The sequence below is a fragment of the Aulonocara stuartgranti genome, assembly GCF_965226115.1.
Source record: "Aulonocara stuartgranti genome assembly, chromosome: 8".
In the NCBI taxonomy this organism is placed as follows: Eukaryota; Metazoa; Chordata; class Actinopteri; order Cichliformes; family Cichlidae; genus Aulonocara; species Aulonocara stuartgranti.
In genome coordinates, this window is record NC_138959.1 from 8,154,916 (window position 1) to 8,167,718 (window position 12,803).

At 44.5% G+C, this 12,803-nt stretch overlaps 1 long non-coding RNA gene across 1 annotated transcript; it reads left to right on the forward strand.

Moving 5' to 3' along the window:
* The first annotated feature begins 7,519 nt into the window (after positions 1-7,519).
* LOC309712975 lies at positions 7,520-11,309 on the forward strand. Its single transcript, XR_014278457.1, has 3 exons — positions 7,520-7,690; positions 8,687-8,978; positions 9,288-11,309. It is a non-coding gene; the product is annotated as an uncharacterized lncRNA (long non-coding RNA).
* Positions 11,310-12,803: the final 1,494 nt, after the last annotated feature.

Consider the following 12,803-nt stretch of genomic DNA (forward strand, 5'->3'; position numbering starts at 1 on the left):
CCCAAGAACTATGTATAGATTCCTCCTGAGGGGAATTTATTATCATAAATTCCCACTGCCTGCTAGGCTTAATTTAGGGCGTCCTTTAGGGGAATGACAAGATCAGAGACTATTTTGGTGCATACGTTTGCTATCACAGAGTTAAACTCCACACATGATGATCATCTTGCAAGGAATTTATAGCTCAGTGGGTGATTGACTTAAAGTCTGTTGAAAAGAAAATTTAGAGAGATAAAAATTAAAAATGTAATAATTGCATTACAAGCTAACTATAGTTCATGTGTTTGTTTAAATACCATTTAAATGTTTAAGGAACATTGTTCAGTTGTTCTTATCTAAAAATATTATCTCATTACATTACTTTTACTCACAGAAGTTTTCCAGTCTTTTTAAAGTTTTTACTATTGAAAGTATTTATTGTTCTATGACAAATTGGGAAAATAATAAACAAACAAGCACACAAAAAATGGTAGGTATGGCAGATTTTTTTCTATTAGATAAAAGACCTGAGTAACTACAGTTGAGTAACCACTAACTAGAGTTAATAGCTAAGAAAAAGGAAGCACATTCACTACAAACAAGTTACGCTATTGCTGTCAGTGAAATACTGTTTCACTTAAGCCTATCAGCTAGCACTGGCCCACAATATGCAATGCTGAAAGGGTTATTCTTGTCAGGGCTCGTGTGCGGAGGCGAGGAAGGGATGACCCACATGCAGGACTCGTGGTGCAGAACGAGGTTTACTGAATATGTAGACAACAGATGATAGATGGCTGGCTGGCTGGACTTAGCGGACTGGTAGACTGGCTGGCTAACTGACTGACTGGACGGAACACACGACAGAAACAACATCATCAATGACCCGACACTGAATGGGTAGAACAGAGGGCTTAAATACACAGACTGGTGATAATGATGATAATGAGGGACCGGTGAGTACACAGCTGAACATAATGAACTAATTATAATGGGAAGAGGATTGAACATAATACACACAGACCAAGGCTAACACAATAAAACAGGAAGTGGAACAGGCAGTAGATAAACAGTGAGTGTGAACTGAAAGCACTGGGTCACCGACCCAGGAACCCTGACAGGACCCCCCCCTTCAAAGGCCGGCACCCGACGGCCAAACGAAAAAGAACCAGAACAGGGCGGGCGGAGGGGGCCCAGGACGGAGGGACGGAGGCCACACAGAGACAGTTCAGGTGGGCGGCCACGTGGCCCGAGGCGAGACTGTTCCGGTGGACCAACCGTGCGGAAGGCAACGGCGGTGACGTGGACACAGTTCGGGAGGCCGGCAGTGCGGAAGGCAACGGCGGCCAGTCAGGCGAAGGCGGTCCGGAGGCCGGCCGTGCGGAAGGCAACGGCGGTGACGTGGACACAGTTCGGGAGGCCGGCAGTGCGGAAGGCAACGGCGGCCACCCAGGCGAAGGCGGTCCGGAGGCCGGCCGTGCGGAAGGCAACGGCGGCCACCCAGGCGAAGGCGGTCCGGAGGCCGGCCGTGCGGAAGGCAACGGCGGCCACTCAGGCGAAGGCGGTCCGGAGGCCGGCCGTGCAGAAGGCAACGGCGGCCACTCAGGCGAAGGCGGTCCGGGGGCCGGCCGCGCGGAAGGCAGCTGACGAGGAAGGTTGCCGGACGGGCTCCTCGGGCCCTCCAGCTGACGAGGCATGAGGCTGGTGCGGTTCTCCTGAACCCACAGCTGACGAGGAAGGTTGCCGGACGGGCACTTCGGGCCATCCAGCTGACGAGGCATGAGGCTGGTGCGGTTCTCCTGAACCCCCAGCTGACGAGGAAGGTTGCCGGACGGGCTCCTCGGGCCCTCCAGCGAAAACGGTCTCAGAACCAGTGGGCACTGGAGCCCCTGGCACACACAGGACAGGGCCAGCGGGTGCGGAAACCCCTGGCTGAGGAGCGGCCGGGCCAGTGGGTGCGGAAACCCCTGGCTGGGCAGCAGGGTAGCTCACAGCAGGCTCTGGGTACTGAACAGGTTGGTGGACGGGCGACTGGACTACTGGTGACTGGACAGGAGGCGACTGAGCTACGGGTGACTGGACAGGAGACTGAGCTACGGGTGACTGGACAGGAGCGGACTGGAGAGCAGGTGAGTGAACTGACGGGGCTGGAAGCTGAACAGCAGGTGAGGCTGACGACGGAGCTGAGGTTGGTGTGGCTAATGGCTGGGCTACAGACTGAGCTAATGAGGGAGATAAAGCTACAGCCTGAGCTAGTAAGGCCGGTGCCTGAGCAGGGGACACTTCAGCCAGCCTAACCAGGGATAAAGCTAGTGCGTGAAAGGCTGGGTCAGGAGGTGGATGAAGTGGTGGACTGATTAGCTCTTCCGTGCCTCCAGAGCGTGAGGGCACTGGCTGGCTCCGAGGCCGGGCCAGACGAGGACGAAGGCTCCGAGGCCGGGCCAGACGAGGCAGAGGCAGGGTCCGAGGCCGGGCCAGACGAGGCAGAGGCAGAGCTAGGTGACAGCGAGGCATGAGGCTGGTGCGGTTCTCCTGAACCCCCAGCTGACGAGGAAGGTTGCCGGACGGGCTCCTCGGGCCCTCCAGCGAAAACGGTCTCAGAACCAGTGGGCACTGGAGCCCCTGGCACACACAGGACAGGGCCAGCGGGTGCGGAAACCCCTGGCTGAGGAGCGGCCGGGCCAGCGGGTGCGGAAACCCCTGGCTGGGCAGCAGGGTAGCTCACAGCAGGCTCTGGGTACTGAACAGGTTGGTGGACGGGCGACTGGACTACTGGTGACTGGACAGGAGGCGACTGGGCTACTGGTGACTGGACAGGAGGCGACTGAGCTACTGGTGACTGGACAGGAGGAGACTGAGCTACGGGTGACTGGACAGGAGACTGAGCTACGGGTGACTGGACAGGAGCGGACTGGAGAGCAGGTGAGTGAACTGACGGGGCTGGAAGCTGAACAGCAGGTGAGGCTGACGACGGAGCTGAGGTTGGTGTGGCTAATGGCTGGGCTACAGCCTGAGCTAGTAAGGCCGGTGCCTGAGCAGGGGACACTTCAGCCAGCCTAACCAGGGATAAAGCTAGTGCGTGAAAGGCTGGGTCAGGAGGTGGATGAAGTGGTGGACTGATTAGCTCTTCCGTGCCTCCAGAGCGTGAGGGCACTGGCTGGAGAGCCTCAGCTGAGTCTCTAGGGGGGTCAGGCTGGATCCTGGCCATCCTCAGCCTAGGTGCTGGGACAGGCACGGGAGGTGGCTGGACACCAGTCACCCCCACTCGAGAAACCGAAGCGGGTGTGGCGGTAGACTGGGTCGCAGCTGCCCTCCTCCTGGGAGCTGGCACTGGTGTGGGGGTAGACTGACTGACGGGAGTGGAGATAATGACTGGGTGTGTGATGTTAGCAGGTTTATTGGGGATTGTTCTGGTTTTCCTGCCACCACTATTTACAGTCTTTGGGAGAGCAGAGCAGAACAAATCTTCCCAGTCCACAGAATCTTCCAGGAGGGAAACATCCCACGAATCAGAGATGGGGTTATTGTGCGTTTTGAGTGAATAATCAGATGGTGAGTGCGAAAAACAGTCACTGGAGCTCACCATCGGGAGTGGCTGAAAGTGGTCCGTTTTATGGCGGCGTGTGCGCCGATTTCTCCGGGAGGAGGAAGCGGGCGGGGTACACGTCCGAGCCTCTGGCACGGGAGCCTCTGTTGAGCCGAGGTGGAAGACGGAGCCGCTGTGCCGTGGCGAGGTTGAAGGTCCGGTGAATGAGGCAGGTGATGTGTGAGCGTGGAGCGGAGTGGCGAGAGAGGGAGCGGCCGAAGCGCGGCGTGAAACGTCCACTCTCCGCGGCAGATGCTCCGGTGCAGGTTGTAGCAATGGGAATTGCATTTACCTGTGTGTTCCACCCGGGGTCTTGAGAGTGTAACACCGGAAGGTGAGAACCGGAGACTCATGACTGTTTATTAAGAGTTTAATAAAAGTTTACCCCAGTTGGAGGGAAAGTTCAACCGAGCATCTTGTGAAGTTTATAGAGAGAACAAGATGAAACACAGGTGAGGCAGCAGGTGGGGGAACGCGGCGTCTCCGAGGCCCGCCCAGAGCCAAGCGAGTGCCCTCGAAGACGTGCTCTCGCTCCGCGAAGAGCCGCTGTCTCTCCTTGAGTTTTTCAGCCCACAAGGAGAGCGCTACCTCCTGCCGCTCGTAGAGGTCCGAGTCCGCTGGGTCAAAAGCGTGTCTTCTTGGCACGGGTCGGGTCATTCTGTCAGGGCTCGTGTGCGGAGGCGAGGAAGGGATGACCCACATGCAGGACTCGTTGTGCAGAACGAGGTTTATTGAATAAAATGGTAAATGGCCTGTATTTATATAGCGCTTTACTAGTCCCTAAGGACCCCAAAGCGCTTTACATATCCAGTCATCCACCCATTCACACACACATTCACACACTGGTGATGGCAAGCTACATTGTAGCCACAGCCACCCTGGGGCGCACTGACAGAGGCGAGGCTGCCGGACACTGGCGCCACCGGGCCCTCTGACCACCACCAGTAGGCAACGGGTGAAGTGTCTTGCCCAAGGACACAACGACCAAGACTGTCCAAGCCGGGGCTCGAACCGGCAACCTTCCGATTACAAGGCGAACGCCCAACTCTTGAGCCACGATCGCCCATATGTAGACAACAGATGAGAGTACACAGCTGAACATAATGAACTAATGATAATGGGAAGAGGATTGAACATAATACACACAGACCAAGGCTAACACAATAAAACAGGAAGTGGAACAGGCAGTAGATAAACAGTGAGTGTGAACTGAAAACACTGGGTCACCGACCCAGGAACCCTGACAATTCTTTCTTCATTTACATCTTTAACATCACAGGTATTTTCTTCTTCTCCTTAAGTTAGCTATAGCATTTTAGAGTCCCGTAAATGGTTGGTTTTAGAAGTGTGAGGCATTCCAAGACAATAGGAGTACTTGTGCCAAGGAATAACTGTCATGCTGTATCAGGGGACTCTAGTGGATGCATGGGTTTGTGATCTGATGAGATGGACTGCTTGTCATGTTTCTGCCAGATATTGAAAGAAATTGCCTGCTTGGGTAATAGAGCAACTGAACAGACAGAAGAGAAATAAAAAAAAAATGATGAAGTGAAACGCAAATGCCTCATCACGTCTTACTGCCACACACAGTCCTGATTATATCCAGCTGCATAGGAACACGTAGTTTACCAAGGCTTAGACTTTTAGAGGACACAAACTAAAAGTTTCAATCGAAGAGGGCTTTTGAAGGATTTAACAAGACTCTACATTCGCTTTTATGATGCAAATCAAAATCCTAACAATGATCATAAATGCTCCATAAAGAGTTAAGTTGACAAAGAAGTTTGTGTCTAATCACTTTTTATCTTGTTACTATATGCAATTCTATTATATCATTGTAGTAGTGGTTGTAGTAATGGTTCAGTAGCCTAACATACTATCAGATCTTTATTATTTGATGGTTTCATGTTATTACTTAATTAATACTGTTTACGTTCCAAATGTTGTCGTTGTATATGCTTTTCATTTAATAAGCGTATTTTTTATTTCAATCTTGTTACCTTGTATTGTCTGTTTTTTTACATAAGCAGTTAAATAGTGAAATGTGCATAATATTGATCTGTACATGAGAGATAAAATTATTGATGCACTTCCAAAAAAGAAGTGCCTGAAAATACTTCCCTTTTTTCTTTCATCATTTATTGATGAAAGTGGAGAATATAAAAATATAAAATTCCTTCTTGTCACCCATAACCCCCTGAGACACACATAATTATATCACTTCAGAGCACACAGGCCAAATACAAAGATAAAATAAGTCTATATACTTAGATAAATAAGCATGCAAGCTAAAATTATTCATGTTTTCTCGAGAGAAAATGAGTGATTTACTGTGCTTTTTGCGTTGATGCATTTACAGATGATGAATAGTTTAGTAAGTAATTCAGTCTCCTAATGAAATGCAGCTATTTGAGTATATTCAAATTGTTTTTTGTTTAATTGTTTCCTGAAATTGTTCTTCTCGGTTCATCATTGATCATCATGTAATGAACTGTGCAGTCTAGTCAAGTCACTCTGTCTAATTATTTATTAAAATTTGATGGAATTTTCACAACATCCCTAAGCAGCATATGCTGCCATGGAGACGAGAAGAAACATATTTGTTATTGGCGACTAAAAGAAATTATGATTGTGAATGGATCTGAATAATGAACTTTTAATTTGCATAAGTACTTCAGAGACTTCAGTCATCTATCTAAAACGCAGTTTGTAAGTCACAATACATGGAACTCAATGATAATTGCGAGAACACATGTCAATAAACATATTTAAAAATTCACAATTCAACAGAGGTAGACAAGTATTTGCATATATAGCAATGGTTTTACAACTCTTTACATTTATTAATACTGCCTGCACCTTTAAGACATTTTAAGTCCTCACATAGCTTGCTCTTTTTAAGATAAGATAAGATAAGATAAGATAAGATAAGATAACCTTTATTAGTCCCACACGTGGGAAATTTGTTTTGTCACAGCAGGAAGTGGACAGTGCAAAAGTTATGACGCAAAAATTAGAATACAATAAGAATAAATACAGTACACAGCTGTACAGAATAGAATAAAATAATATACTATATACAGTAGAATAAAATAGAATAAAAATATACAATAAGATAAAAATAGAATACGAATGCTATATACAACTGAGTAAAAATACGATGCCAGAAAAGATTATTGCACTTAGTGTTATTGCACATGTGTGGATGTGTGTGTTTGTTCAGTTAAAGTCTTTGTTGTGGAGTCTGACAGCAGTGGGGAGGAAAGACCTGCGAAATCTCTCCGTCCCACACCGTGGGTGCCGCAGTCTCCCACTGAAGGAGCTGCTCAGTGCTGTCACAGTCTGCTGCATGGGGTGGGAGACGTTGTCCAACAGGGATGACAGCTTAGCCGCCATTCTCCTGTCACTCACCACCTCCACTGGGTCCAGAGGGCATCCTAGAACAGAGCTGGCCCTTCGGATCACCCTGTTCAGTCTCTTCCTGTCCCCAGCAGAGATGCTGCCGCCCCAGCAGACCACACCATAAAAGATAGCAGAAGTCACCACAGAGTCATAGAAGGTCTTCAGGAGTGGGCCCTCCACCCCAAACGACCTGAGTCTCCGCAGCAGGTACAGCCTGCTCTGCCCTTTCCTGTAGAGGGCGTCTGAGTTATGAGTCCAGTCCAGTCTGTTGTTCAGATGAACACCAAGGTACCTGTAGCTGTCCACAGCCTCAATGTCCATACCCTGGATGTTCAGTGGTTGCAGTGGAGAATGCTTGTGCCTGCGGAAGTCTACCACCAGCTCCTTGGTTTTACTGGCGTTGATCTGGAGGTAGTTCAGCTGGCACCAGTCCACAAAGTCTTGAGTCAGTCCTCTGTACTCCTTGTCGTCCCCATCAGTGATGAGGCCGACTATTGCAGAGTAAAACTATTCAGGCAGTGATCTTTGTCAAACCTGTTAAACCTGAAGACACACCCTTCTTGTTCATTTCACTGAGGTAGACAATAACACCAGCAACTCAGCTTTTCATAAGATGGTGTGAGTATCTGTAAGGGTGAAGGTGCCTATCATCAGCAGTCCTTTAAGGAAAGTCTACTCTACAAAGAGAGATTAGAACCGACAGCGAGGTGACTCTGAAAGCAAAGGGTAAGACCATTACTCTTTTTCTCTACTCTTAATGGCCTCCTCTCACTTCCTTTCCAAGTTGCTTTCATGGGTGAGGAGGGTGATGGAATTTCATTACTTATGACTGAAATCCAAAGGAGTTTTGAAAGCCGGGTGAGATGGAAAGGTGCATTCAAAATGCCAGTATACCCTCCAGATGCCAGCAATCTAATTTACTGTCAGTGTTAATAAATGGGTAGCCACTGGATGGCACAGATAAGTTGTTACTTCACCATCAGGGTTATCACTTAATATCTGATAATGTCTTTGGGGAGCAATTGTATCCGACAGTTGAAACAGGGGGCCTCAACTCCTGGCAGGAGAGATGATCATCAGTGTGGAAAGATTGTTAATCTGTCAAATCAATGTGACTTCGCTCAATAAAGTGTTTGTAAAGAGACTTAAGTTTAGACTGTAGTGTTAATGATTCACATTTGTGAAAAATGATCTCTCTTTAATGAAATGGGACACTTCTATGCATAATATGTTCAGCTCTCTGTTGTTTACTGACTAGACATATATCATTACACCGATTCAGGCAGTGTCCTGTCTGTAGACATTGATGTCACATTTACACTGAACCAAAATGTTTCTTTGTACGTTACTGGATTTTCTTTTAGAGCATATAATGTCTTGTGCAGTTCCAAGGAAGAAGCAATATTATCTGCATAATTGAAAGCATTCCTGCAAAACAATGTAAGACGCAGATGATAAAGAAATGAAACCCAGCACTGGCAAAGAAACACATTTGAGTCATGGCACACAGTGAAGCAGTGAAATCTTAACAAACACGACAAAGTGTAATAACAGCATTATGACACTGGACGCTGGATGTTGTTACTGTAAACAAAGCTCGTATTGTAAAGCCTGAGAGCGTGGGAGTCGCCACATAATGCGGCCCATATAATTCCCTGTGGAAATTCTGCTATAATGAAGCTACACACACGGCGTATTTACTTTCTGCCATTTCCTTCACAGATCTGAACCATCAGCTCTCAAGTCATTGGACTAAGCTCAACTTTTGTCAGAACAAACACTCACAATGGGAAGAGGTGAAAGTGAAGTGTGGGAGGAAAACCCTGACGATGTTAAGCAAACTCAACCCAAAAAACACACACCCACAAAGAGTAAAAGCACAGAGAAATCGGGGAGTAGCTGTCCCGCGTGCTGCTTGAAGACAAGGAACTGCCTGATGAGCCCAGAGTGTGGCAGGGCACTTCAGATCTCCAGTGTTGTTGCTATGTGTGGAATGTGTCTCCGCATGTTTATTGTAAGTCCAAACTTCAGAAACAGCAAGCAGCTATGATACAGCGTATAACTGGTTGGGTGCGCTGATGCTTGAATGGGAAAATAATTTCCTGCTTAGATGAGTATAATCATTGCTAACACAAATATATAACCCTGACATTTAGAGGGTGAATACATTTCATTTGTCTTTTTCTGCACATTGCAATTGAAATACAAGCCAAGTGGAAAAAAATCCACAGAAAACAAAATGATTATTTATGGAAAATTGTCTTCTTTTTCCTAATTTTTCATTATTATTTTCTTTCTTTCTTTTTTTATTTTGAAATTGCAGAGATGAACCTTGGACGACACGACCAACCTGGAATATATTATTATTATTAAATCTCCTCCAGCACTTTGCATGAAAATCATGCCATTACTCAAAGAAGATAAAAATGAAGCAACATATGAGAAAACATGTAAATAAGACCAACACTAATTATTAGTAGTCAATCAGTGGAAACACTGAGGTAAAGTGAATGTTACCTTATTATAAAGTTAAACTTTTTTCTAAAAGATTTAACACTGAAGCCTCTTGTAATAAAATCATGTTTGCTTAATCAGAATACTACAGTATTTAGTCAAAGCAGTTGTTGTATATTTATTTTTGAAAAAATTTCATTAATGTAAAAAATAATTATAGTAAATAAACTTGCACATCTAAGTAGTATCTTATCTAGGTTTCTGCTGATGAAAAATGTTAACTAAAGCTTTTAGTAACATCCCTGTAATGACAGCACAAGTGTGTCACCTGTACCAGTGCTAATAATAAAAGCATTTAATTATTTAAATACTTTATACTGTCAACGCCCTCACTTGAAGCCTGTTGGGAAATAACCAGACTAAGGAGGTATCTTCACATATTAACAAAAGACAGCTATGCCATTACTCATGCTTGTGAGTCAGACCCTTTCATGGCGCATTATTGACGTCATGGAAAAGCCACTGAAGATTTTATGTCAATAACATTGGCAACTAGATGGTGGAGAGTTTTATAAATAGCATTTTTACAAAAGTATCACGAGCCAATTCCAGCACTTTTTGGGAAGGAAAAAAATCCAGGTTGCTGGTTGCACAAAACTAGCCTCTTCCTGGCCTCTTCCTTTTCAACAAGGTTTCAGGCTCACCTGATCACTGCAAGGTTTAGTTGACCTTGTTGTGAAAAACCTAGTGGGAGATTCTGTGACACGGTTAAAAATAAAAATTGGCCACCATTAAAAGAAAAAGAGAATGACCTTTCTTGTCAAATAGGGCAAGTGAAACACACACCCCCTTTGCTCTCTGTTGCTTTACTTTTGACTCAACTGCTCATGTACCTGTGTGTGCACGTTTGATAGGGTTAAATTGCTTGCTGTGGCTTACTTGGCTTGATGTAGCTGCAAAATGTTGGTTGCATCTACATGCAATGGGTTGTAGAAATATACAAAGCAGCTTAGCTACCTTGCAGGCTCATTGTTCTTACTGAAACAAGCTGTTCAGTCTAACTGCAAATATTTGGGGAATGTAGTTCTCCTCAATGTTGCCTTTTATAGATGGAACATCTTTCTTTTATTATTAGGCAAGCTAAAAAATCCTAATTTATCCTGGATTGTTGACAAAAGACTCCTCTTTGACGTAGGGCGAAAGAACATGTTGGTCCTATTATTGTTGGTTACAAAAAAGGCAGTTGTTTTGCACTCCCTTCCCCAGGAAAGCCAAATAAATTGAAATGGATTTGTTCGATATCCAAAAAAAATCACCTTCAATAAAGTTTGCCTAAATAGCTAGCTGATTTTCTGAGTCTAAAATGGCATACAGGTTGAGCTGTTGTGCTCACAACCAGACCACAGTAAGAAAATGCCGTCTTTCCAACAAATCCAAGAGTAGAAAATACTGTAAGGAACATTATTTGTTTGTTTAGCCAAATCCAATGAGACAGTGTTTACCTTTATACCCCTTTATCTACATTTCAAACTTTGAGCCTCCACCATTGTAAAAGTATCTATTTGAAAAAAGTGCATTAAAAGTATGATAGATCTACTTTAAAGAGGATATGTGGCTACCCTACATATCAGCAATAGCAGAGGGTAAAAGATGTTAGAGCCTTATACTGAAATGCATGGTAGTGAGGAGGGTTGGTAATGGATATTGTTTTCTTTTTTTTAAACTGAGAATACATTGTACAGTAAATGGAGTTTATTAATAATTTTCTCAGAACATAAAATAAAGTCATTCTCACACCCAAGTTGAAGGGAAGCGCTGGGGTGGAGATTTTGGCGCTTTTTGTATGTGGAGTTCTGCTGAGTCAGTTAATAAAGTTGGAGTGAGACACTGAGACCTCTTCTGTCGTCTTTACATACCTCCACAATAGCACTATTTCTGCTGCTAACCTACAATCATTGAGGAATGATCATTTTGTTTGACTCTTTTTTTTTTTTCACAAATTACTATTATTCTCATACCACAAAATATTTGAAAAAACCCCAACAAAAATAAAAAAAATAAATAACACAAGTATTGTATCCAAAAATGTACCAAATTTAATACAAAAATGAAAGTCGAGCTTACAGTCAGAAAAGTGAAGGCAGTCAAATTCAGTAAACTCAAAGGAGTCAACAGGCAGATGGTGCACCTGAAAACCGGCAGAAGATCTTCATGAACAAGAGCAAACAAGAAATGGAAAAACAAGTGGAGAACGCAAATTATCTGGCTGCATATCAAGACAGCAAGAGTTCAGCAACAGGCTAAGAGGTAGCAGCTGGGTAAGCACTTACTGTATCTAGTAGATCAGGTGGTTGGCAAATCACTCTATTTTTTGAGTACTGGACAAATGAGCAATGTGCAATCTGCTGTGACAGAAATGAGTATGCATTTTTATTAGTTTTTTAAAGTTTGATTGTGATTTAAGGGAGATGAAATGAGCCAGAAAAGGACACAATATGTGATGAAAGCAAAATTTACCTTTATTATCAGGTGTCATGACCAATAAGACAAACACAATCTGCTCCTGTCAATCATTTCAGTGACCATGTGAGCTGTATTTATTACTTGCAGCCCTGTAGGTCAGCTGCAGATTCCAAATGCATCACATGTACATTATAGCAATGCTAATCAATAAAAAGGCAGAACATATTTTGTTATGCATGATAAAATATGTGTATGGATATTTATGTGTGTATGTATATATATATAGCATTCTGCCCTTATTGGGAAGCTCTGCTTTTCCTTTCCAGTTGAAAGCTGAATTAGACTGAACTATATAGAGTAATAATGGATAAGCCACCAGGAAAGTAACTGTGAAAATATAAAAACAAAAAGATATTTTGTCATTATGTGTGTGACATTAGTGGGTGGTTTTCTAGACTATCACTGTCAGCGCTCCAAAGAGCTCATCCTTGTAGCAGTGTCATTTCAAACACCACAGCTGACTGAGCCTGACTATGAACTCCAGAACCCTGGATGAAGCCCACTAAGATCAGCTCATACTTCTTCAGTTATGCCTCACATGGAAGCTTGAATACTGACAATAAATCATCTTTCTTTCCGCTTTGTATGAAGTGTCAGTGAGTACTTAATATCTTTTATGAACAGAAACACTACAGAGAACCCAAAACATTCATATTTGGCAACTTGCAACCAATTTAGGAAAAGGTCTTTGACCACCACTGACTGCTAGAAATAGTCTACAGATCCTCTACCCTCCTCTATTATCATTCTTTACTGTAGTTCTGTTGCCATTTCATCTTTTTACTCCTCAACAAACTCTTGCATCCTTCTTTTGCCGCATCTTGTCTGTGCCGAGTGCCACTGTGTCAGCGTAGGCATCACA